Source organism: Mustelus asterias, chromosome 17 (genome assembly GCF_964213995.1).
Source record: "Mustelus asterias chromosome 17, sMusAst1.hap1.1, whole genome shotgun sequence".
Taxonomy (NCBI): domain Eukaryota; kingdom Metazoa; phylum Chordata; class Chondrichthyes; order Carcharhiniformes; family Triakidae; genus Mustelus; species Mustelus asterias.
Window position 1 is genome coordinate 83,558,064 of NC_135817.1, and position 23,060 is coordinate 83,581,123.

The 23,060-nt window shown below is 46.0% G+C and overlaps 1 long non-coding RNA gene across 4 annotated transcripts in view; it reads right to left on the reverse strand.

Moving 5' to 3' along the window:
- The window catches only part of LOC144506211 (uncharacterized), a 322,365-nt gene that overhangs the window by 236,662 nt on the left and 62,643 nt on the right, over positions 1–23,060 (reverse strand). For all 4 annotated transcript variants that reach the window (XR_013499864.1, XR_013499863.1, XR_013499865.1 and 1 more), the window contains one exon: positions 17,251–17,302. This is a non-coding gene — a long non-coding RNA (uncharacterized LOC144506211). The remainder of the gene's footprint in view (positions 1–17,250; positions 17,303–23,060) is intronic.

A 23,060-nucleotide genomic window follows, 5' to 3' on the forward strand; every position in this document is an offset into this window, starting at 1 on the left:
TGCAGAAATTGGTACTGTGTTTCCCACATTACAACAGTGAACATAGAACATAGAACAGTACAGCACAGAACAGGCCCTTCGGCCCACGATGTTGTGCCGAGCTTTATCTGAAACCAAGATCAAGCTATCCCACTCCCTATCATCCTGGTGTGCTCCATGTGCCTATCCAATAACCGCTTAAATGTTCCTAAAGTGTCTGACTCCACTATCACTGCAGGCAGTCCATTCCACACCCCAACCACTCTCTGCGTAAAGAACCTACCTCTGATACCCTTCCTGTATCTCCCACCACGAACCCTATAGTTACGCCCCCTTGTAACAGCTCCATCCACCCGAGGAAATAGTCTTTGAATGTTCACTCTATCTATCCCCTTCATCATTTTATAAACCTCTATTAAGTCTCCCCTCAGCCTCCTGCGCTCCAGAGAGAACAGCCCTAGCTCCCTCAACCTTTCCTCATAAGACCTACCCTCCAAACCAGGCAGCATCCTGGTAAATCTCCTCTGCACTCTTTCCAGCGCTTCCACATCCTTCTTATAGTGAGGTGACCAGAACTGCACACAATATTCCAAATGTGGTCTCACCAAGGTCCTGTACAGTTGCAGCATAACCCCACAGCTCTTAAACTCCAACCCCCTGTTAATAAAAGCTAACACACTATAGGCCTTCTTCACAGCTCTATCCACTTGAGTGGCAACCTTTAGAGATCTGTGGATATGAACCCCAAGATCTCTTTGTTCCTCCACAGTCTTCAGAACCCTACCTTTGACCCTGTAATCCACATTTAAATTAGTCCTACCAAAATGAATCACCTCACATTTATCAGGGTTAAACTCCATTTGCCATTTTTCAGCCCAGCTTTGCATCCTATCGATGTCTCTTTGCAGCCTACAACAGCCCTCCACCTCATCCACTACTCCACCAATCTTGGTGTCATCAGCAAATTTACTGATCCACCCTTCAGCCCCCTCCTCTAAGTCATTAATAAAAATCACAAAGAGCAGAAGACCAAGCACTGATCCCTGCGGCACTCCACTAGCAACCTGCCTCCAATCCGAAAATTTTCCATCCACCGCCACCCTCTGTCTTCGATCAGACAGCCAGTTACCTATCCAATCGGCCAACTTTCCCTCTATCCCACACCTCCTTACTTTCATCATAAGCTGAACATGGGGGACCTTATCAAACGCCTTACTAAAATCCATGTATGTGACATCAACTGCCCTACCTTCATCAACACACTTAGTTACCTCCTCAAAAAATTCTATCAAATTTGTGAGGCACGACTTGCCCTTCACAAATCCGTGCTGACTATCCCGGATTAATCCGCATCTTTCTAAGTGGTCGTAAATCCCATCCCTAAGGACCTTTTCCATCAATTTACCAACCACTGAAGTAAGACTAACCGGTCTATAATTACCAGGGTCATTTCTATTCCCTTTCTTAAACACAGGAACAACATTCGCCATTCTCCAGTCTTCTGGCACCATCCCCGTGGACAGCGAGGACCCAAAGATCAAAGCCAAAGGCTCTGCAATCTCATCCCTTGCCTCCCAAAGGATCCTAGGATATATTTCATCAGGCCCAGGGGACTTATCGACCTTCAGTTTATTCAAAACTGCCAGTACATCCTCCCTCCGAACATCTATTTCCTCCAGCCTATTAGCCTGTAACACCTTCATAGAAGAAATCATAGAATCCCTACAGTGCAGAAGGAGGCCATTCGGCCCATCGAGTCTGCACCGACCACAATCCCACCCAGGCCCTACCCCCACATATTTATCCGCTAATCCCACTAACCTACGCATCTCAGGACTCTAAGGGGCAATTTTTTTAACCTGGCCAATCAACCGAACCCGCACATCTTTGGACTGTGGGAGGAAACCGGAGCACCCGGAGGAAACCCACGCAGACACGAGGAGAATGTGCAAACTCCACACAGACAGTGACCCGAGCCGGGAATCGAACCCGGGACCCTGGAGCTGTGAAGCAGCAGTGCTAACCACTGTGCTACCGTGCCGCCCCTTCTCTTCTCTTCTCTTCCTTCTCTTCCTCAAAAACATGGCCCCTCTCCTTGGTGAACACAGTTCACACAGTGAATACAGTTCAAATATACTAGATTAGCTTTGAGGTGTCCGCTTGTTCTGAAAGGTGTCATATGAATGCAACTCTGTCCTACTACCACCTTCACACTGGTATTTCCTGAACTCACAGGAATTGTGACTGGCCCTGACATCGCCTTAGCATAATCTCGAATTTGACATGGCAATTTCACTGACAGCCAGGCTGACCGTGTTAACCGTGGCTCATTGGTAACACCCGTGCTTCTCAGGCTGACGGTTCAAGCTCTGCTCCAGAGACTTTAGCATTTCAACATGGACTGACACCTCAGTGCAGCACTGTCAGAGGTGCCAGCTTTCAGAGCTCGTTTGCCCCCTCAGGGGGGCGGTGTGGGGGAGGAGGGGAGGGGAGGGGAGGGGAGGGGAGGGGAGGGGAAGGGGGCATAAAAGCTTTTAAGGCACCGTTCAAAGAGAAACAAAGGAGTCGGCATCCCTGAGACGTAAACATTCACCCCTCAACTAACATGACTAAAAAACAGTTTTCTGTTTATCCCGTTGCTGTTTGAGGGGCTTTGATACGAACCAGTTGCCTGCTTCATTTCCTGCATTTACCCTTTGAAATAAGTGGATAAATCAAGGGTACAGCAGATATTGGATGAGTAATCCAGAGGCCTGGACCAATTCTCCAGAGACACGAGTTCAAATACAGCTACAGCAGCTGGGGAAATTTAAACTCAGTTAATTACTAAACTGGGAATAAAAGCCTAAAATCAGTATTCGTGACAGTGGAGCAGCTAGATTGTTGTAAAAATCCATCTGGTTCACTAAAATTTAAAAGTTAAAGTTAATTTATTAGTCACAAGTCGGCTTACATTAACACTGCAATGAAGTTACTGTGAAAATCCCTGAGCCTCCACACTCCGGCACCTTTTCGGATTCACTGAGGGAGAATTTAGCATGGCCAATACACCTAACCAGCATGTCTTTTGGACAGTGGGAGGAAACTGGAGCACCCGGAGGAAATTCACGCAGACACGGGGAGAACGTGCAAACTCCACACAGACAGTGACCCAAGCCGGGAATTGAACACGATGCTGTGAGGCAGCAGTGCTAACCACTGTGCCAACTATCCTTTAGGGAAGGAAATCTGCCATCCTTACCCGGCCTGACCTACATGTGACTCCAGATCCATAGCAATACACTGCCTATCACCTACCCTCTGAGAAAGCCTAGCAAACCAATCAGACAAGAGGGATGGACAATACATGCTGGCCTTTCCAGTGACACCTGAAATCCCTGAAGAAATTGAAGAACAAAATCATCGGTGGCACAATGATATGGAATGTTCCAAGGACATCAAAGGCTAAAAATAGACTGTATGTGAGGGGAGATGCAATAGAGAGAGTGGGATGAAGAATATTGGAGGAGGCTCTTGTGGAACATAAACCGGGACTGCGCAGTGGCACAGTGGTTAGCACTGCTGCCTCACAGCACCAGGGACCCAGGTTCGATTCCCGGCTTGGGTCACTGTCTGTGTGGAGTCTGCACATTCTCCCTGTGTCTGCGTGGATTTCCTCCGAGTGCTCCGATTTCCTCCCACAGTCCGAAGGTGTGTAGGTTAGGTGGATTGGCCATTCTATATGTAGGTTTGGGGAATTAGTTGGGTTAATGTGTGGGGTTATGGGGATAGGGGCTAGGTAAGATGCCTTTTTGGAGTGTTGGGGCAGACCCGATGGGCTGAATGGCCTCCTTCCGCACTGTAGGGATTGAATGATTCTCTAGTTGGGCCAAATTGCCTGTTTCTGAGCTGTACCTTCCATTCAGTATCTTTCTTTCCATATTTCACACCTGTGTGCCTCAATTTGAGAACTCTTTGATAGATAATTTGTCACTGCTTTGACATCTCTGAAATCTTTAACAGGTCTGTTACAATCTTAGTGTCTCCAAACAAAGCTGTGTTGATGGTTCTCATGTATCTTTCAATCGTTGCAGATGATGACTCATCTTCCAACCCCTTTCCGTACACTCACATCTCTCCCCGGAGGCCTCCCCCTCTCTCCCACTCTGTTCTTTCTCCACATCAATGATCACAGCCACTCACTAACCCACTCTATTCAACCTTACTCATAATTCATTGACTTCCTTCCTTCACATTGCATATTCTCTACACACAACCTCCATTCTCTGAAGCCTTCCATCTTCATCCTTTTCATCCTCTCCACTGGGGCAATGGAAATCTTTTCCTCGATTCTTTAAAGCCTCAGTTCCTTTATTTTTTTTCCCAGAGTCTCACTAGTCATTAAGCTGCTTTACAGATGAGAGCATGAGCATACACAATAACCGACGTTGCGGCCGACCACACAACCGAGCAATGTCCTGCATAAATTTCAGTGCCAGTGCGATGCCAGGTGTCTAGTCCGTATGTTCCAGTGATTGGCAGACCGAATCAAATAGCTTATTCCTTTAGCTGTTTGTAATAGGCAAAATATGACCATACCCAACAGCCTGTGCTGACTAAACTCAAGACTAAGGCTGGAATGTTACCGTCCTGCCCGCCACAGGAATCGGAGTGGGCGAGGGACGGACCATGGAAAGGACTGTTGACCTCAGGCAGGATTTTATGGTTTTGGGACAAGCGAGGCCATAAAATCCCACCCTAAATGTCTTCTGTTAGTTTGATTCCACATTTGGAGAGCAGCTTCTGAACAATCCCGAGTGTGCTAACAGTTACAACCCATTTACGATAATCAGTTAAAGTTGTAAGGCACCTTAGTTGCGCTTGCGGGAAGTGACATACATCCGTATACAGGGATCCATTCCCTGCAGACAGAAGGCAAATGTTCAAGTCACATTGCCTTTTTTGAATTACCAGGGGGCTTAGGAAGCCAATGGTTCCCTGTTGCTTTCTCCGTGGCAACACTTCAGCCAATCAGAGTCGACTTTCTCCTGAATCATAGAATCATAGAATTACAGTGCAGAGGGAGGCCACTTGGCCCATCGAGCCTGCACCAACAACAATCCCACGTCCTATCCCTGAAACCCCACGTATTTACCCCACTAATCCCCCTGACACTAAGGGGTAATTGAGCAAGGCCAATCAACCAAAGCAGTGCATCTTTGGAGTGTGGAAGGAAACCAGAGCACCCTGAGGAAACCCACGCAGACATGGGGAGAATGTACAAACTCCACACAGACAGTCACCAAAGGCTAGGACTGAACCGGGGTCCCTGGTGCTGTGAGGCAGCAGTGCTAACCACTGTGCCACCGTGCTACCCGTATAGTATAAAGTAAAGTAAAGTTTATTTATTAGTCACAAGTACGCTTACATTCAGAATGCAATGAAGTTATTATGAAAATCCCCTAGTCACCACACTCCGGCACCTGCTCAGGTACACTGAGGGAGAATTTAGCATTGCCAATCCACCTAACCTGCACATCTTTAGACTATGGGAGGAAACTGGAGCACCCAGAGGAAACCCACGCAGACATGGGGAGAACGTGCAAACTCCACATAGACAGTGACCCAAGCTGGGAATCAAACCCAGGTCCCTGGCGCTGTGAGGCAGCAGTGTTAACAACTGTGCCACTGTGACACCCTCATAAATTGTGAATGTTTGAAATTTGGCATTCTTGTGTTTGTCCTGATGAGTGCAAGAGGAAAAGCTTCGACAACATGTCTCGCTTTTCAGCAATCTTCAAGTAACAGATGTAGCAACCTTGCATTCAACAAAGTACAGAACCCTCTCCAAGTCCCTATCAACGGGCTCATTTACCTTTCCTTAGTCAACCTCTGTTAACTCCAGCTGCAAATTTGAGACGAGCTTAGTCTCCTCTCTGTCGGACAAGTTTCCTTCCCTTATCTAGCTGGCTCATTCACCGTTTGTATCTGAGCTTTATTCCACAGTCTGAGTTTTTGCAATAATCAAACAAGTTGATAAGGAAAGATAGGAAACATCTCTGGTGTCAGGGAATCCAGGACAAGGGAAGGTGATGGCCTAGTGATATTATTGCTAGACTATTAATGCAGAAACTCAGTTAATGTTCTGGGGATCCGGGTTCAAATCCCATCACAGCAGATGGTGGAATATGAATTCAATAAAAAAAATCTGGAATTAAGAATCTACTGATGACCATGAAACTATTGTCCATTGTCGGAAAAACCCATCTGGTTCACTAATGTCCTTCAGGGAAGGAATTCTGCCGTCCTTACCCGGTCTGGCTTACATGTGACTCCAGAGCCACAGCAATGTGGTTGACTCTTAACTGCCCTCCAAGGGCAACTAGGGATGGGCAACAAATGCTGGCCAGCCAGCGAAGCCTACGTCCCACAGGTGAATAAAAAAAACGAGGCAACAGACCCTAAAGATCATTCAGACGTAATGTCAGAAAGTCCTTCTTCACACAAAGTGTGATGGAAAAATGAAGCCCTCTTCCTCATAAAACAGCTGAGGCTTGAAAATTGCAAATTGATAGATTTTTGATTTGATTTTGACGAAGTGTTTTAAGGTCATGGAACCACAGGCAGGTGGATGGAGTGATGATGCACCTCAGTCATTTAATTGAATGATGGGATAGGCTCGGGTGGCTGAATGGCCTGTTCCTCTTCCCATGTTCCCAAGTTCAGAAAGGGAATTAGTTGGGATTCCAACTCCTTTCCTGTTCAATATTCCGACAATCGGCCTTTCATCCCTTTGCCTTTCCCTAATAAGGATACTCTTCACAAAGAGCTCATGGCGGGTCCCTGAGAACAGAACCAGCCTCACCTGAATAGGTGAGGAAACTCCTGAATACACTCACTGTCAAACGCAAATCACTCAAACCCTTGATAAAAGCAAATTACTGCAGATGCTGAAATCTGAAACCAAAAGAGAAAATGCTGGAAAATCTCAGCATGTCTGGCAACATCTGTAAGGGAGAAAAGAGCTGACATTTTGAATCCAGATGACACTTTGTCAAAGCTAAAAGGCATAGAAGTGGGAGATATTTATACTGCAGGGGGAGGGAATGAAAGATGAGTCATAGCCACAGAAACCAGGGGAAAAGACTGCTAATAGCTGTCCACAGAGAGAATAAAGGGTGTGAATGGCCAAATGGCAGAGAAGCTAAATGAGAGGGAGACGGAGACCATTCTATCCGGGATGACCTAGTCCACTCCTCCACTATACCCAACACCCCTCCCGTCACTCATGGCACCTTCCCATGCAATCACAGAAGGTGTAACACCTGTCACTTTACCCCTTCCATGTTCACCATCCAAGGCCCAAAACACTCATTCCAGGTTAAGCAGTGTTTCACTTGCACCTCTTTCAATCTGGTCTATTGCATTCGCTGCTCCCAATGTGGTCTCCTCTATATCGGAGAGACCAAGCGTAGACTGGGTGATTGCTTTTCTGAGCACCTTCGGTCTGTGCGCAATCAGGACCCTGACCTTCCGGTTGCTTGCCATTTTAACACACGATCCTGTTCCCATGTCCACATGTCTGTCCTTGGTTTGCTGCAATGTTCCAGTGAAGCTCAACGCAAACTGGAGGAACAGCATCTCATCATCCGGCTCGGCACGTTACAGCCTTCCGGTCTCAACATCGAATTCAACAACTTCAGATGATTTGCTCTACCCCACCCTCGGCCCCCTTTGTTTTCATTCTATTTTATTTCATTTTTTACTGTTTTCTACCTTTTATTTCTTTATTGTCTTTCTTCATTTTTCTTCCCCCCCCCCCACTCTTTCCTCCTACTTCATCCCCCTTCCCTTACCTTTTCTCCCCATTTGCTTACCCTTTTATAAATTTTACCTCTGTCCCATCCATTCCCCTCCCTCCAGCATCTTCATCTGTCATAGCTTACCCTCTCATTTTAGCTTCTCTGCCGTTTGGCCATTCACACCCATTATTCTCTCTACGGGCTGCCATTAGCAGCCTTTTCCCCTGGTTTTTGTGGCTATGACTCATCATTCATTCCCTCCCCCTGCAGTATAAATATCTCTCACTTTCTCTGCCTTTTAGCTTTGACAAAGGGTCACCTGGACTCGAAACGTCAGCTCTTTTCTCTCCTTACAGATGCTGCCAGACCTGCTGAGATTTTCCAGTATTTTTTCTTTTAGTTTCATTCAAACCCTTTATCTGAATCTGATGTACATCTGCTAACTCTCTGTCCACCAAATGACCACCTTGAGACCGACATTTAATTCAGTCTCTGATCTTCGGGTAAGCGTTCTCCAAGGTGGCCTTCATGACACACGACAACGCAGAGTCACTGTGCAGAGACTGATAGCCAAGTTCTGCTCACGAGGACGGCCTCAACCGGGATCTTGGGTTCATGTCACACTATCTGTAACCCCCACGACTTGCCTGGGCTTGCAAAATCTCACTAACTGTCCTGGCTGGAGACAATTCACACCTCTTTAACCTGCGCTTAACCCTCTCTCCACTCGCATTGTCTGTACCTGTAAAGACTTGATTACCTGTCAAGACTTGCATTCCACCCATTATCTTGTAATTGAGTTTGTGTCTTTATATGCCCTGTTTGTGAACCGATCTCTTCACTCACCTGATGAAGGGGCAGCGCTCCGAAAGCTTGTGCTACCAAATAAACCTGTTCAACTTTAACCTGGTGTGAGACTACTTACTGTGCTCTCCCAGTCCAACGCCGGCATCTCCACATCAGTTAATTCAATAGTAGTCTTTTTCACATAAATTCTACCAAGGTCAGAATCCCAAAATATGATTTTCCTCTTCCATCCTTGCCATCCTGGGAGGACAGTGCACTATTTATCTTGCCCTTTTACAGGTGGCATGGTAGCACAGTGGTTAGCACTGTTGCTTCACAGCGCCGGAGACCTGGGTTCGATTCTCGACTTGGGTCACTGTCTGTGTGGAGTTTGCACATTCTCCCTGTGTCTGCGTGGATTTTTTCTATGTACTCCGGTTTCCTCCCACATTCTGAGAGGCGTGTTGGTTAGGTGCATTGACCCAAACAGGCGCTGGAGTGTGGCGACTAGGGGAATTTCATAGTAAATTAATTGCAATGTTAATGTAAGCCTTACTTGTGACTGATAAGTAAACTTTACTTTACTTTACCAATGAAAAAGGAGATAACTCCCTGATATTAAAATAATAGTTCACAAGTACAAGTTGCATATCAATCAATTGGAATTCTGTCTACATAACAATAGACAAATCAAATAGTGGACAATAGTATTTGATTTGATTTATTATTGCCACATGTATTAGTATACAGTGAAAATATTGCTTCTTGAATGCAATACAAAGCATACCGGTCATAGAGAAGGAAAGGAAGGGGGTGCAGAATGTGGTGATACAGTCATAACTCGGGTGTAGAGGAAGATCGACTTAATATAAGTTAGGTCTTCAAAAGTCTGATGGCAGCAGGGAAGAAGCTGATCTTGAGTCGGTTGGTACGTGACCTCAGACTTTTGTATCTTTTTCCCAACGGGAGAAGGTGGAAGAGAGAATGTCCGGGGTGCGTGGGGTCCTTAATTATGCTGGCTGCTTTTTCAAGAAGTGTAGATGGAGTCAATAATCCAATTTCCTTCCTGCATCTAGTGGTTTCTAAAACTAATTAATCCCCGAACAGGTCCCTGGCCAGTCACCAGAGGCTTACAGCTTGAGGGGCACCACTCCACACCAAACATAGCTGGCCAGGAGTTTCTCCGGCTCTTACTGCCAGCCATTGGCGTGTTTGGAAGGATTTGCAGGTTGATACTCAACCTGTTTGGCCACGTTATGAATGCATCTTCCTTAACCATCAAATCCTGGGGTGGGATTCGACTACAGAGCTTCTGGCTCAGACGCAGGGATGCAACCCCAAATGTGCCACAAGACCACTAAGGTAGACAGCAAGATATTTATCACCATTTTCATATCAGTGACACTAAATGGTTGAACTTAGACCGGCGTAGCCTACCAAAAGGCAACTCAGTTTTTTTTCCTCCTGTCCTGAAGGTGCTGATTCTTATGAGCTATCGTTCATTCTGTAGGTGCTGGGTGCCCAGATGGTCCCATATCCAAGTGACCCAGTAATTGCTTATTATGCCCAAGCACACATAGTGAACATCAGTGGGTCAGAAAGCACAGATGTCGCCACAGCTGAAACAAACTCTATCACCATTCAAGATATACTCTAGCTGGCAAGAGTCACCAGGTAACGGTCAACAAGAACTGTACATTTAGCATCAAGCCATTGGGCACTGAATCCAAACATTGGATACCAATCGATCAAACAATGTCCTGGTTATTCTCACTGTACACAATTCAATTGGACCAATCCCTTTCTGGTCACTCCCACTATATAGAATTGGATTGGACAAAGTCAGTCTCTTACAATTGGAACCATTGCAAAGTTCCAGCAGAGAAAGAGGCCATTCAGCCCACCATGTGACTAAGCACATTGACGAAGGGAAAGCAGTAAATGTGGTTTACATGGATTTTAGCAAGGCGTTCGATAAGGTCCCCCATGCAAGGCTTCTAGAAAAAGTGAGAGGGCATGGGATCCAAGGGGCGGCTGCTGGTCTGTGGATCCAGGACTGGCTTGCCCAAAGGAGGCAGAGAGTGTATAGATGGGTCTTTTTCTAAATGGAGGTTGATCACCAGTGGTGTGCCCCAGGGATCTGTTCTGGGACCCATGCTGTTTGTCATTTTCATAAATGACCTGGATGAGGAAGTGGAGGGATGGGTTGGTAAGTTCGCCGATGACACGAAGGTTGGTGGAGTTGTGGATAGTCTGGAGGGATGTCAGAAGTTACAGAGGGACATAGATAGGATGCAAGACTGGGCGGAGAAGTGGCAGATGGACTTCAACCCAGATAAATGCGTAGTGGTCCATTTTGGCAGGTCGAATGGGGATGAAGGGGTACAATACAAAGGGAAAGACTCTTAGTACGGTAGAGGATCAGAAGGACCTTGGGGTCTGGGTCCAAAGGACTCTAAAATCGGCCCCGCAGGTGGAGGAGGTGGTTAAGAAGGCATATGGTGTGCTGGCCTTTATCAATCGAGGGATTGAGTTTAGGAGTCCGGGGATAATGATGCAACTATATAAGACCCTCGTCAGACCCTACTTGGAGTACTGTGCTCAGTTCTGGTCGCCTCATTACAGGAAGGATGTGGAAAAGATTGAAAGCGTGCAGAGGAGATTTACAAGGGTGTTGCCTGGATTGAGTGGCATGCCTTATGAGGATAGGCTGAGGGAGCTCGGTCTTTTCTCCTTGGAGAGACGTAGGATGAGAGGAGACCTAATAGAGGTATATAAGATGTTGAGAAGCATAGATCGGGTGGACTCTCAGAGGCTTTTTCCCAGGGTGAAAATGGCTGCTACGAGAGGACACAGGTTTAAGGTGCTGGGGTGTAGGTACAGGGGAAATGTTAGGGGGAAGTTTTTCACACAGAGGGTGGTGGGCAAGCGGAATCGGCTGCCGTCAGTGGTGGCGGAGGCAAACTCAATAGGGTCTTTTAAGAGACTCCTGGATGAGTACATGGGACTTAATAGGATGGAGGGTTATAGGTAGGCCTAGAAGGTAGGGATATGTTCGGCACAACTTGTGGGGCCGAAGGGCCTGTTTTGTGCTGTAGTTTTCTATGTTTCTATGTCTGTGCCGACTGAAAAACGCTGCTCATTCTAATCTCACCTTCCAGTACCCGATCTGTAACCATGTGTCCAGAATTGCACACTCCACACTCCAGTTGAGAGCAAACTAGTCATTTGTAAAGGTTCATCATAACTCCCTTGCCTTTATATTCTGTGCCGCTATTTATAAAACACGAGAACTTAGGTATGACTTTATATTTGCTTCCTTAACCTGCACTGTCTCCTTAAAGATTTGTTCTCATATACCCCAGGCTTCCATATCCCTGCACACACCTTTGGAAGGCACTTTTTATTTTCTATTGCCTCACTTCACTGCATTAAACTTCAATTGCCAAGAGTGCATCCGTTACCCCAGCCAAGTTTTGTGTCATCTGCAAATCTTGAAATTGTCCTCTTACTCAAGTCTAAGCCATTCACATAAGTCAAGGGGATCATAGAATCCCTACAGTGAAAATGGAGGTCATTCAGAGCATCGGGTCTGCACTGACTCTCTGACAGAATCTCTTCCTCCACCCTATGCCTGTAACCCCGCACATTCACCATGGCCAACCCATCTAACCGTCACACCTTTGGACACTAAGGAGCAGTTTAGCATGGCCAATCCACATAAGAAGCAGTGCTCTTCATGTTCAATTCTTGGGGAGCACCACTGCAGCCTTCCTCTAGTCCGAAAAGCAACGATTCACCACTACTATCTGTTTCCTGTCAGTCAGCCAGCTCACGCTCTCTCATTCCACGAGTTTCAACTTTGCTCATAAGCCCATAATGTTGCATATTATCAAATGTCTTTTGAAAGTCCGTGTACAGCACATTAACCATGTTACTCTCAGTAACCCTCTCTTTCACCCCATCAAAAAACTCCATCAAATTAGTTAAACACAATTTTCCTTTAACAAATCTGTGCTGCCTTTCCCAATTAATCCTACAGAATCATAGAATCCTACAGAGCAGAAGGAGGCCATTTGGCCCATTGAGTCGGCACCGACCACAATCCCACCCAGGCCCTATCCCCATAACCCCATGCATTTACCCTATTTAGTCCCCCTGATGCTAAGGAGCAATTTAGCATGGCCAATCCACCTAACCCGCACATATTTGGAGTGTGGGAGGAAACCGGAGCACCCGGAGGAAATCCACGCAGATACCGGGAGAAGGTGCAGACTCCACACAGACAGTGACCCAAGCCGGGAATTGAACTCGGGTCCCTGTCGCTGTGAGGCAGCAGTGCTAACCACTGTGCCACCATACTTATCCAAGAAATTGTTAATTTTTCCCCAGATAATCATTTCTAAAAACATTCCCACCACCAAGGCGAAACTGACTGACTTCTAGTTGCTGGTTTTATCTTTACACCCTTTTTTATGCAAGAATGTAACATTTGGAATACTGTGATCATTTGCCACCATTCCTGACTAGAACTTTCTGGCTGTTCACAACGACGGAATCTTCTAGTCCAACTGAAGGCACACCCCATTGAGGACATCCCAGTGGCATGGGGTGGAGTCATAGAAACATAGAAACCCTACAGTGCAGAAGACGGCCATTCGGCCCATTGAGTCTGCACCGGCCACAATCCCACCCAGGCCCTACCCCCACATATTTACCCGCTAATCCCTCTAACCTACGCATCCCAGGACTCTAAGGGGCAATTTTTAACCTGGCCAATCAACCTAACCCGCACATCTTTGGACTGTGGGAGGAAACCGGAGCACCCGGAGGAAACGCACGCAGACACGAGGAGAATGTGCAAACTCCACACAGACAGTGACCCGAGCCGGGAATCGAACCCAGGACCCTGGAGCTGTGAAGCAGCAGTGCTAACCACTGTGCTACCATGCCACCCCTAATGGGAAATCCCATTGACAGTGGAGGGATCAAAAGATCCCACCACCAGCAAGCAGTGCAGTGCCTCCCACTGCAAGTAATACATCGTGGGGAGGGCAACGAATTCCGTCCCTGATGATTGGAAGATTATGGTCACTGCCTGTACAACTTTCTCCCTTACTTCCCTCAGTATCCCCTGGTACACCCTATCCAGTCCTGGTGATTTGTCAATTTTAAGTACAATTAGCTTTTTCCAATACCTCCTCTTTATCAATTTTTAGCCCATCCAGTGACTCAACTGTCTCCTCTTTCACTCTGACTCGCTTGGCATCTTCTTTCTTGGTAAAGCAGAAGCGGTGAAGTGGTCATTTAATACTTCAGTCATTTTCCCTGCCTCCGTGCCAAGGTCCCATTCTTTGGTCCCTGATCAGTTGCAAACACCCCTCCCTTGACCTACCTCATTCCCCAGAACCAGATTCAGCAATGTCTCTTTCATCATTGGATTGGAAACAGACTGATAAAATTCTGCTAAGCACACTTCAAAATCTTTTCCCTTTGTCTGATCTTTGCAGCATTGCTTTGGCAGTTTAAATCAGGATAATTTAAGCTCTACCATTATCACTACTTTGCAGTTTTTGTCCCTCTCTGTAACTTCCCTGCAAGTGTGTTCCTTCGTATCAGTGGTGGGCCACCCAGGCTAGTGAGTGGGCCACATGAGTGGCCCTCCTTCATCTCAGTGACCTGCAAGATTGAAATCGGGCTCCTTCACTAACCATGTTCCCATGAATAAAATTAAATACATTTAATACACGCTGAATATTTCATAATTAGTTATAGAAAATGCTAAATCATTTACATATTAATCGAACTGTCGTCAACTTCAAATGGTAAAAAGAAAAGAAATATTTACACTTTGGACACAGATTGAGTGCACGGCTTTCACAGTCAATGTGTGCTATTCAGCACGCACCTCACTTCACTTGCCTTTGCTTGACATGTGTATCTCTTCAGTCATACCGGTAGGAAAAAAACTACATGGATGGAAATCAGAAGAATGTGGCAACTCTGCGCGCAGGCAATGGTCAACAAAACGTCTCGTTGGCCGCACTTGGAACCCAGATGGCCCACATGTGGCGCCCGGGCCGCAAATTGCCCACTGCTGCTTTATATCTCACCCCTGGTTGGTGACCTGTATACTACACCCAGCACCATCTTTCTGAGGAATTCCTGACCTAAGCACTCAATATGGTCTGATATTACTGGGAAAGCGAGTGAGTAGGGGCCTTAGATTAATTATATCCCATTGCATCCCTTGACTGAGTAGCATTGCCCTTCCTGCACCATGGAAAACATTCTAAAGCCACACCTCACACACGGGCAGCTTTATTTAAGAACCCAAACACCCCTATGTAAAACTGAGTGATTTGGTGTTTCCAGTTACGTTGAGTCACTGAGTGAATGATTAATCTGGCTGCTGTACAAGTATTTACAATTTGGACATTTCTACCAGCAGTTTATACAAAACCCGACCCCAACACGGACATCTCTCTGCTTATCTGTAATGGGTTGATCAGCAATCAGCTCTAATGACCGGGGTCTGGGATTGGAAAGGAAACGCAAGGTCAGTGAGGCTGTTGGAATGGAAGTGGCAGCTTCAACAAATAGTCAGCAAATATTATCAGAGAAGAAAGGAAAGGAAGTAGGTCATGAGGTAATGAGGGACATAAACTCCCCGCTAACAAAATCTGTAGTGTGTTTATCAGAAATAAATTGTGTGGGAAAAGATTAACAGGGTATAAATCAGCAATTAATAGTGAGAAAATATTATGGGAAGGAAACAGGTCTGAGGTAAGGGGAGATAAACACACCGAAGGCCCCACAGTTTCTTGGGTTGCAATCCTATCCTGACTCTCGGGGTCATGATTGATGTTGCCCACATAGAATGACCTCACCTGCCTGTTCATGATTGCCAGAATCTAGGTCGTCCACCCAGGGGTGGAGTGGTTCCAAGCACAACTCCACCCCGTCTATCCTAACCATTGTCCAACCCTGAGTAAAAGATTGGCTGGGTCGCTATTAGAGTGCTGCTCTGTAGCTCAGTCAAACAGGACTTTCAAACTACATTGTGGTTCTGGTAAAATGTTGGCTTAGAAGTTGTACTGCAGTGGGATGTGAACCCGGGACCTTCAACTTCAGAAATGAGAGAGCTGCCAACAGATCAACAGCCGACATTTAACAAACAGCAGGAACCCCAGGAGTTTGACAGTCAGTGGGTGAGGGAAATGGCAAGAGTTAGTTTTGCCACATGAAGGGTGCGGGTAGTGTAAGTAGGCAAAGAGATGAGGTAAGAGAAACAAAATGAATAGTTGGGGTTAGCTTCTAACTTAATTCTCAGACTGGCAACTTGATGGCTCAGTGGTAATGTCGCTGGATTAGTAACCTAAAGGCCCAGGCTAATGCTTTGGGACATGGGTTCAAATCCCACCATGGAAACTGGTAGGATGCACATTCAATTAATATGAGGTGGCGAGGTGGTTAATAGGGGAGGTGGTAGTGAAGTGGCATTGTAACTGAACTAGTAATCCAGAGACTTGGGGTAATGCTCTAGGGACCTGGGTTCGAATCCCACCATGGCAGATGGTGAAATTTGAACTCAGTAAAAGAAAATCTGGAATTAAAGCCTAACGATGACCATGAATCCATTGTTGACAGTCATAAAAACCCAGCAGGTTCACTAATTCCATTTAGGGAAAGAAATCTGTCATCCTTACCTGGTCTGGCCTACATGTGACTCTAGCAATGTCATTGCCTCTTAACTGCCCTCTTAAATGGCCTACCAATCCAATCAGCTCAAGGACAATTAGGAATTGGCAACAAATGCTGGCCTTGCTCGCAATACTCACATCTCATGAAAGAATAAAAGGAAAAGGCAAGGCCAAGTTAGACAACAAGTTCACCCGGATGAAGAGGGTGACCTCTCAGCAAAGAAAATTCCTTACCAAGGAAGGTCTCAGCTTTGAGCTCCGGCCTGGGCAGATCTCAGATGGGTTAGTGGTTTAGAACTCTCTAGTGAGTCTCAGTGCCCGTAGAATAGAAACATGGAAAAATTGGCCATGGTTCCTGTACTAGCCTTGCTGGAAAATCATCTGCAGGTATCTGGAATGCAATGCCTGTGAGCTCAGTGGAAGCAAATCCAACCATAACCTTCAAAAGGAAAATAGATATTTACTTGAAGGAGAAAAAAAAAATTCTGGATATTAGGAAAGAATCAAGGAGGGGAATAACGGGATTTCTCTTCCAAATGGCTGGTGCAGGGTTGATGGCTGAATGGCTGCCTTCTGTATTGTGCTTGTGTATAACTCTATGGCTCCTGAATGTCTTGTTGACTTCACTGTCTAACCTCTTACATCCCTTCTCAATGTTGCCCCTTGCCTGAGGTGAGTTGATCCTCAGGTTAAATCACCATCAGTCAGCCCTCCCACTTAAAAGGGAAAGCAGCCTTTGGTCATCTGAGACTTTGGCGACTCTACATCTTACATCAAAAGCAGTGCTTTGGGTAAGGCACCAGGGGGCATGAGTCATCCCTTTGGCAGAGGGCGAAGGAAAGTGGAATATTTCTAGAACTTTCAAACGGGGCCTGTTTTTTGTGTGCAAGTGATGCCGGTCCATCAGACACGGCTGAACCGATAGTTTTCTTGCTCTTTCAACACAGTAAATTAGCAGAAATTCATGCAGAGTTGGCAAAAACATAGGCAAATGTACTCACTTAATCTTTATTTTCATCATCTGCTACCCCACCATCTTGGGTCAATGTGTTCCTGCAACAGAAAATGTTTAAATGATCCTCTATGGTTCTGCTCTCTGAATCACAACTGCAGAGATGACTCATGCAACTCCTAAGGGTTTGTATATCACTCTCAGTTTCAATCGCAACTCACTTTAGATTGTGCAACAGCCCCTAAGTGGCCGCAATCAGCTGCTTAAAGATTTATGGCTAAGTCGTGGACAAGATGCAGGGGCGAAAGAACAACGCCAGAAATCAAAGCAGAACGGTATCAGAGCTATTGATACTTCTCTATAGAACGACTGCTCGGAAGAACATTTTTGATGTTTTCAAAAGGGCAGGTTATTGACTCAGTAAATGGCTCCCTTGTATCTGAGTCAGTAGGTTCTGGGGCCAAGTTCCTCTGAGGAAATTTGAATGCAAAATCTAGATTGACACTCCCAGTGTATCCCATAGCATCCCTACAGTGCAGAAGGAAACCATTTGGCCCATCGAGTCTGCACCGACTCTCTGAAAGAGCACCCCACCCCATCCCCGTGACCCCGTGCATTTACCATGGCTGATCCAGCTAATCTACACACCTTTGGACACTAAGGGGCAATTTAGCATGGTCAATCCACCTAACCCGCACACCTTTGGACTGTGGGAGGATTTCCAAGATGGCACCGGAGTGAGGCGACTTCTTGCAAACTGTTCCCAGCATACCTTCGCATTCGCATTCTATCTTTTATTCTCGTTCTCTGCTTCTAAAACTTCATTCTAACTCTTTTAAACTCTCTAACATTGCTCTAATTCAATCTCTTAACTTTTGAATGGACCTACCTCGCATTAAGTTGATCTTTCTCTGCACCCTAGCTATGACTGTAACACTACATTCTGCAGTCTCTCCTTTCCTTCTCTATGAACGGTATGCTTTGTCTGTATAGCGTGCAAGAAACAATACTTTTCACTGTATGTTATACACGTGACAATAATAAATCAAACCAAAGCACCCGGATGAAACCCAGACAGACACGGGGAGAATGTGCAAACTCCACACAGATAGTGACCCAAGACTGGAATTGAATCTGGATCCCTGGCACTGTGAGTGCAGCAGTGCTAACCACTGTGCCACTGTGCCGCCCAAGTTATAGCAAGATTCACTGCCAGTGTCTTTTGGATGAGATGTTAAACCTCAGCCCCGTCTGCCTTCCCAGGTCAATGCAAAAGATTCCAAAATGTGATTTGCACGGAGGGAGGGAAGGGGAGCTTTCTCTCGAGTCGTGGGTTAATGTTAATCCTTCAGCCAATGTCATTAAAAGCAGATTATCTGATCACGACCTCAATGGTGTCTGTGGGAGCTTGCTGTGCACCAACTGGCGACCACGTATCCAACACTGCAAGAGAGACTGCACTTCAAAAGTGACTTTGACGTACTCTGTCATGTTCTCAAATCTTGAAAGTCGCTATATAAGTGCAAATTCTTCCCTCCTGGAGGAGAGACCCTTTAAGGTGAGGGATGGGAGGGAGCCTATCACCTCATTCTAACGATGGTCAGTGTCGTCAGGGAAAAGGCATGAAGGAAACTAGGGGAGGTGGAGGTCAGAGTGGGGGGAATGTCCATGTGAGGACAGAAGACAAATAAGCTCACGGCAATAAGTGTTTGCAGACCTCAGTAAATCAAGAGAGGGTCTCCATTCACCGTCCCCCTCAGTGGGGGAGCTGCTTAAAACAAGCTCTCCGCAATTAACCAACAATCAGTCACTCAGCAACATGCTGCCCCCAGTGTTTATTCAAGGCAGACATGAATTGTTTTCCATTTTATATACAAAGTAACACCTGGTGAGTTAAAAGAATCATAGACAAATTACAGCTGTCTTTAACTCGCTTGATCTGTAAACAAGGCAATGGATTTATAACTCAAGAACCGTCAGCAACCATTAGAAAGAGGCTTCTGTCTTTGTAATCCTAGAAGGCCGAAAGGCAAGTCTTACCAAGCTCTTGTCAGCAGTACATCACCCTGCTGTTTGCTTTGTACACCTCTATCTTTCAGAGCTCTCTATCAGCACACAGTCCTTCCAGGGAGAAGCTTGAAACCATGAAATCACGCCCATCGTAGATTAGAGACAAACGTATTTAGAATAAACCTGGCTAACGTGGCCCCGTTGCAACCCTGGTCAAAAGCAATCTGTGCCAGCGCGTGACTGGACCATCACTCAAATTGTGCGGAGGGCAAGTGCACCCCTTGACTGAAAATTTCTTTCTGGAGCTTTTGCGACAAGCGTGTGTCCAGCAGCAACAGACCGTTGCCATGCCAATAAGTAGAGCTGTCGAACAATTTATGCCCAAGGCTTCCTGTCACCAGTGGTGCAGGCAGGAAAGGAGGCACTCACAGTGTGCAAACAGCCCTCCCACCGCCGCGCCCCCCCCCCCCCCCCCCCCCCTCCTATCATTTCTATCATTTTTGTTCTAATCGGATCACAAGAAAGGACTGGCCTCAGCTCGCTGGATAAGACACAGAAACAATGGCTGCTGCCTCAGAACTGGTCAGCTCCCCAATTCGACCAGCGAAAATTCATTAGTTGGGCTTTGCACTTCTTCACATTGACTGGGATATTGCAGTGAATCGTAGCAAAGTTATTGATTGACTAAAGACATGTAACCAGTGTTTGAACTTCCACAGTTTTCCTGTCTGACAAAACTGCTTTCTCTTCAGATTTTGCTTTATTTGAATCACTACACCAATAAAAGCATTCAAGTTTCAATCTGAAGCTTATTCCGATTTGGAAATGGGTCTTTTCAAGTGCGCTTGTTAGGCCTGGCGATAGCTCAGACCCGACCGGCACCTTTCCCCACTCTGAAACAAATCCTGCTTATACATCGCGGCTTTCTGCTCTCAATTTTGTGCCTATTTGCACTCACACAGCTGAACAGCCGCAGAAGGAGGCTATTCGGTCCTTTCCACCTGTGTTGGCATTTCGAAAGAGTTATCCAATTCACCCCACTCTTCCTCAATTCACCCTGAAATCCTCCCTCCTTCCAGTATTTATCTTTTTGAAAATTACGCCTGAATTTGCTTCCGTCACCCATTCCAGAAAGTTGAGTGAGATTGTTAATTCCATGACAGCAACTTGATTCTTAGCCTCAAGATGGCCACCAGACCAAAGCACCAACACAAGGGATGCTCATGCTTAACCCAGTTTTCATTTGTTGGCACCCAGAGCCACAAGCTGCAGCAGTCATTTGACATATCCTGTTGGGCTTTGGAACCTGACAATAGGCATGAGCTGTCAGACTCGAATCGCCCTCCCAAGGGTAGGAGCATTGGGATGTTGGGTGGAGGGGTTGGGGCAAAGTGGGGGAAACTGCAGGCGGGCAGGTCTACTGAGGGACTTGCTCCACAAGAAGGTAAATGAGAAAAGATATACTTAATTCTTAGGCCGCTATAATCCCATGTAAACCTGAATTGAGAAGGCCCGATGCCTGCATGGCTCAGCATTAGTAAACTTTGTTTAAGGGTCCTTAGAAAGATGTGAGGCTCCGTCATGAACACACACAAACTGCCTAATAACATTTCTGGAAAACTATCTGTGATGCTTGAAAATTACCCAACACCAACATGAAGTCACAGGTATTTCGGGCTTGTATTACAAGGCAAAACCCTATGAATTTGGTCTTTCTGCCCCCATTCTGCCCAGCAATGCTGAACTTAAAAATTCTTATTGTTGCTTTTAGCTCTCTCCATGGCCTCACTTCTCCCTATCTCTCTAATCTCCTCCAACCCTATAACATTCTGCGAAATCTGTACTCTTTGAATTCTGTTCCCCTGCACATTCCTGATTTTAATTACAAAGAACAAAGAACAGTAAACCTCTGTCAGGTCACCCCTCAACCTCTGTCATTCCAGTGAGAACAAACCAAGTTTATCCAACCTCTCCTCATAGCTAATAGCCTCCAGACCAGGCAACATCCTGGTAAACCTCTTCTGTACCCTCTCCAAAGCATTCACATCCTTCTGGTAGTGTGGCAACCAGAACTGTACACAATATCCTAAATGAGACCTAGCTAAGGTTCTGTAGAGCTGCAGCATGACCTGCCAATTTTTATACTCAATGCCCCAACTGATGAAGGCAAGCATGCCGTATGCTTTCTTGACTACCTTATCCACCTGCGTTGCCACTTTCAGTGATTGGTGGACATGTACGCCCAGATCTCTCTGCCTATCATCACTCCTAAGGTTTTTACCATTTACTGTATAATTCCAACAAGCCTTGGACCTTCCAAAATGCATTACCTCACACTTGCCTGGATTAAACTCCATCTGCCATTTCCCTGCCCAAGTCTCCAATCAGTTTATATCTTCCTGTATCCTCTGACAATCTTCTTCACTATCCGCAACTGCACCAATTTTTGTGTCGTCTGCGAACCTACTAATAAGACCAGCTACATTTTCCTCCAAATCATTTATATATACTACGAACAACAAAGGTCCCAGAACTGATCCCTGTGGAACACCGCTAGTCATAGCCTTCCATTCAGAAAAGCACTCCTCAACTACTATCTTCTGTCTTCTATGGCCAAGCCAGTTTTGTATCCATCTTGCCAGTTCTTTTCTGATCCTGTGTGACTTCACCTTTCATACTAGTCTACCATGAGGTACCTTGTCAAAGGCTTTACTGAAGTCCATGTATACAACACCCACTGCCTTTCCCTCATCTGTCATCTTCATTACACAACCATTGGTGACCGTGCCTTTAGCTGCCTAGACGCCAAGATCTGGAATTCCCTCCTTAACTTTCTCTGTCTCTACCTACCTCTTTCTCCTCCTTATGAGACACCTTAAAAGATAGCTCTTTGACCAATCTCTTGGTCACCTCTCCTAACATTACTTTAAAAGGTTCGGTGTCAAATTTTGCTTCCAAATGCTCCTGTGAAGTGCTTTGGGATAAAGGCGCCAGTAAATGCAAGTTGTTCATCGAAACAGATAGGAATTCCCCGCGTAAAAGGAGACCATTTGGCATATGTATGCCAGTTGAAGACAAGCTATCGGGCCGAATCCCACATTTCAGCCCTTGTAGGTTTTGGCATTCAAGCGCATATCCAGATACTTTTTATTATGATGAGAGTTTCTGCCTTTACTATCTTTTCAGGCAGCACGTTCAAACCTCTCTCAGGTCACCTCTCTCTACGGTGGCACAGTGGTTAGCACTGTTAGACCCAGGTTCAATTCCCGGCTTGGGTCACTGTCCATGCAGAGTCTGCACGTTCTCCCCGTGTCTACATGGGTTTCCTCCAGTTTCCTCCCACAGTCCGAAAGATCTGCACGTTAGGTGTATTGGCCATGCTAAATGTACCCAAACAGCAATTTCATTGTAGTGTTAATGTAAGCTTACTTGTGATGCGAAATAATGAACTTTAAACTTTAACTCTGGCTGAAAATCACATTCTCTTCACTCCCCTCCAGTCCATCCATCGATTACTCTCAATCTATGCCCCTGATTATTGATCTCTCTATTAAGGGGAATAGGTCTTTCCTGTCCACTCTATTTAGACCACTGAACACTTTCGATACGCTCAATGAATTCTCCCACAGCCTCCTCCGTTCCAAAGGAAACCACCCCAGACTGTCCACTATTGCACCACAGCTAAAATTCTCCAGTCCTGGCAACATCCTCGCAAATCTTGGGCGGGATTCTCCGACCTTGTTCATCTCATCCTGTCAGCAAGAACGGAAAATTTTGTTCTCAGCCATTCACTGCAACAGGACCAGAGAATCCCAGTCGCGGGCGAGATCGGAGGTTTTCAGAGCTCCT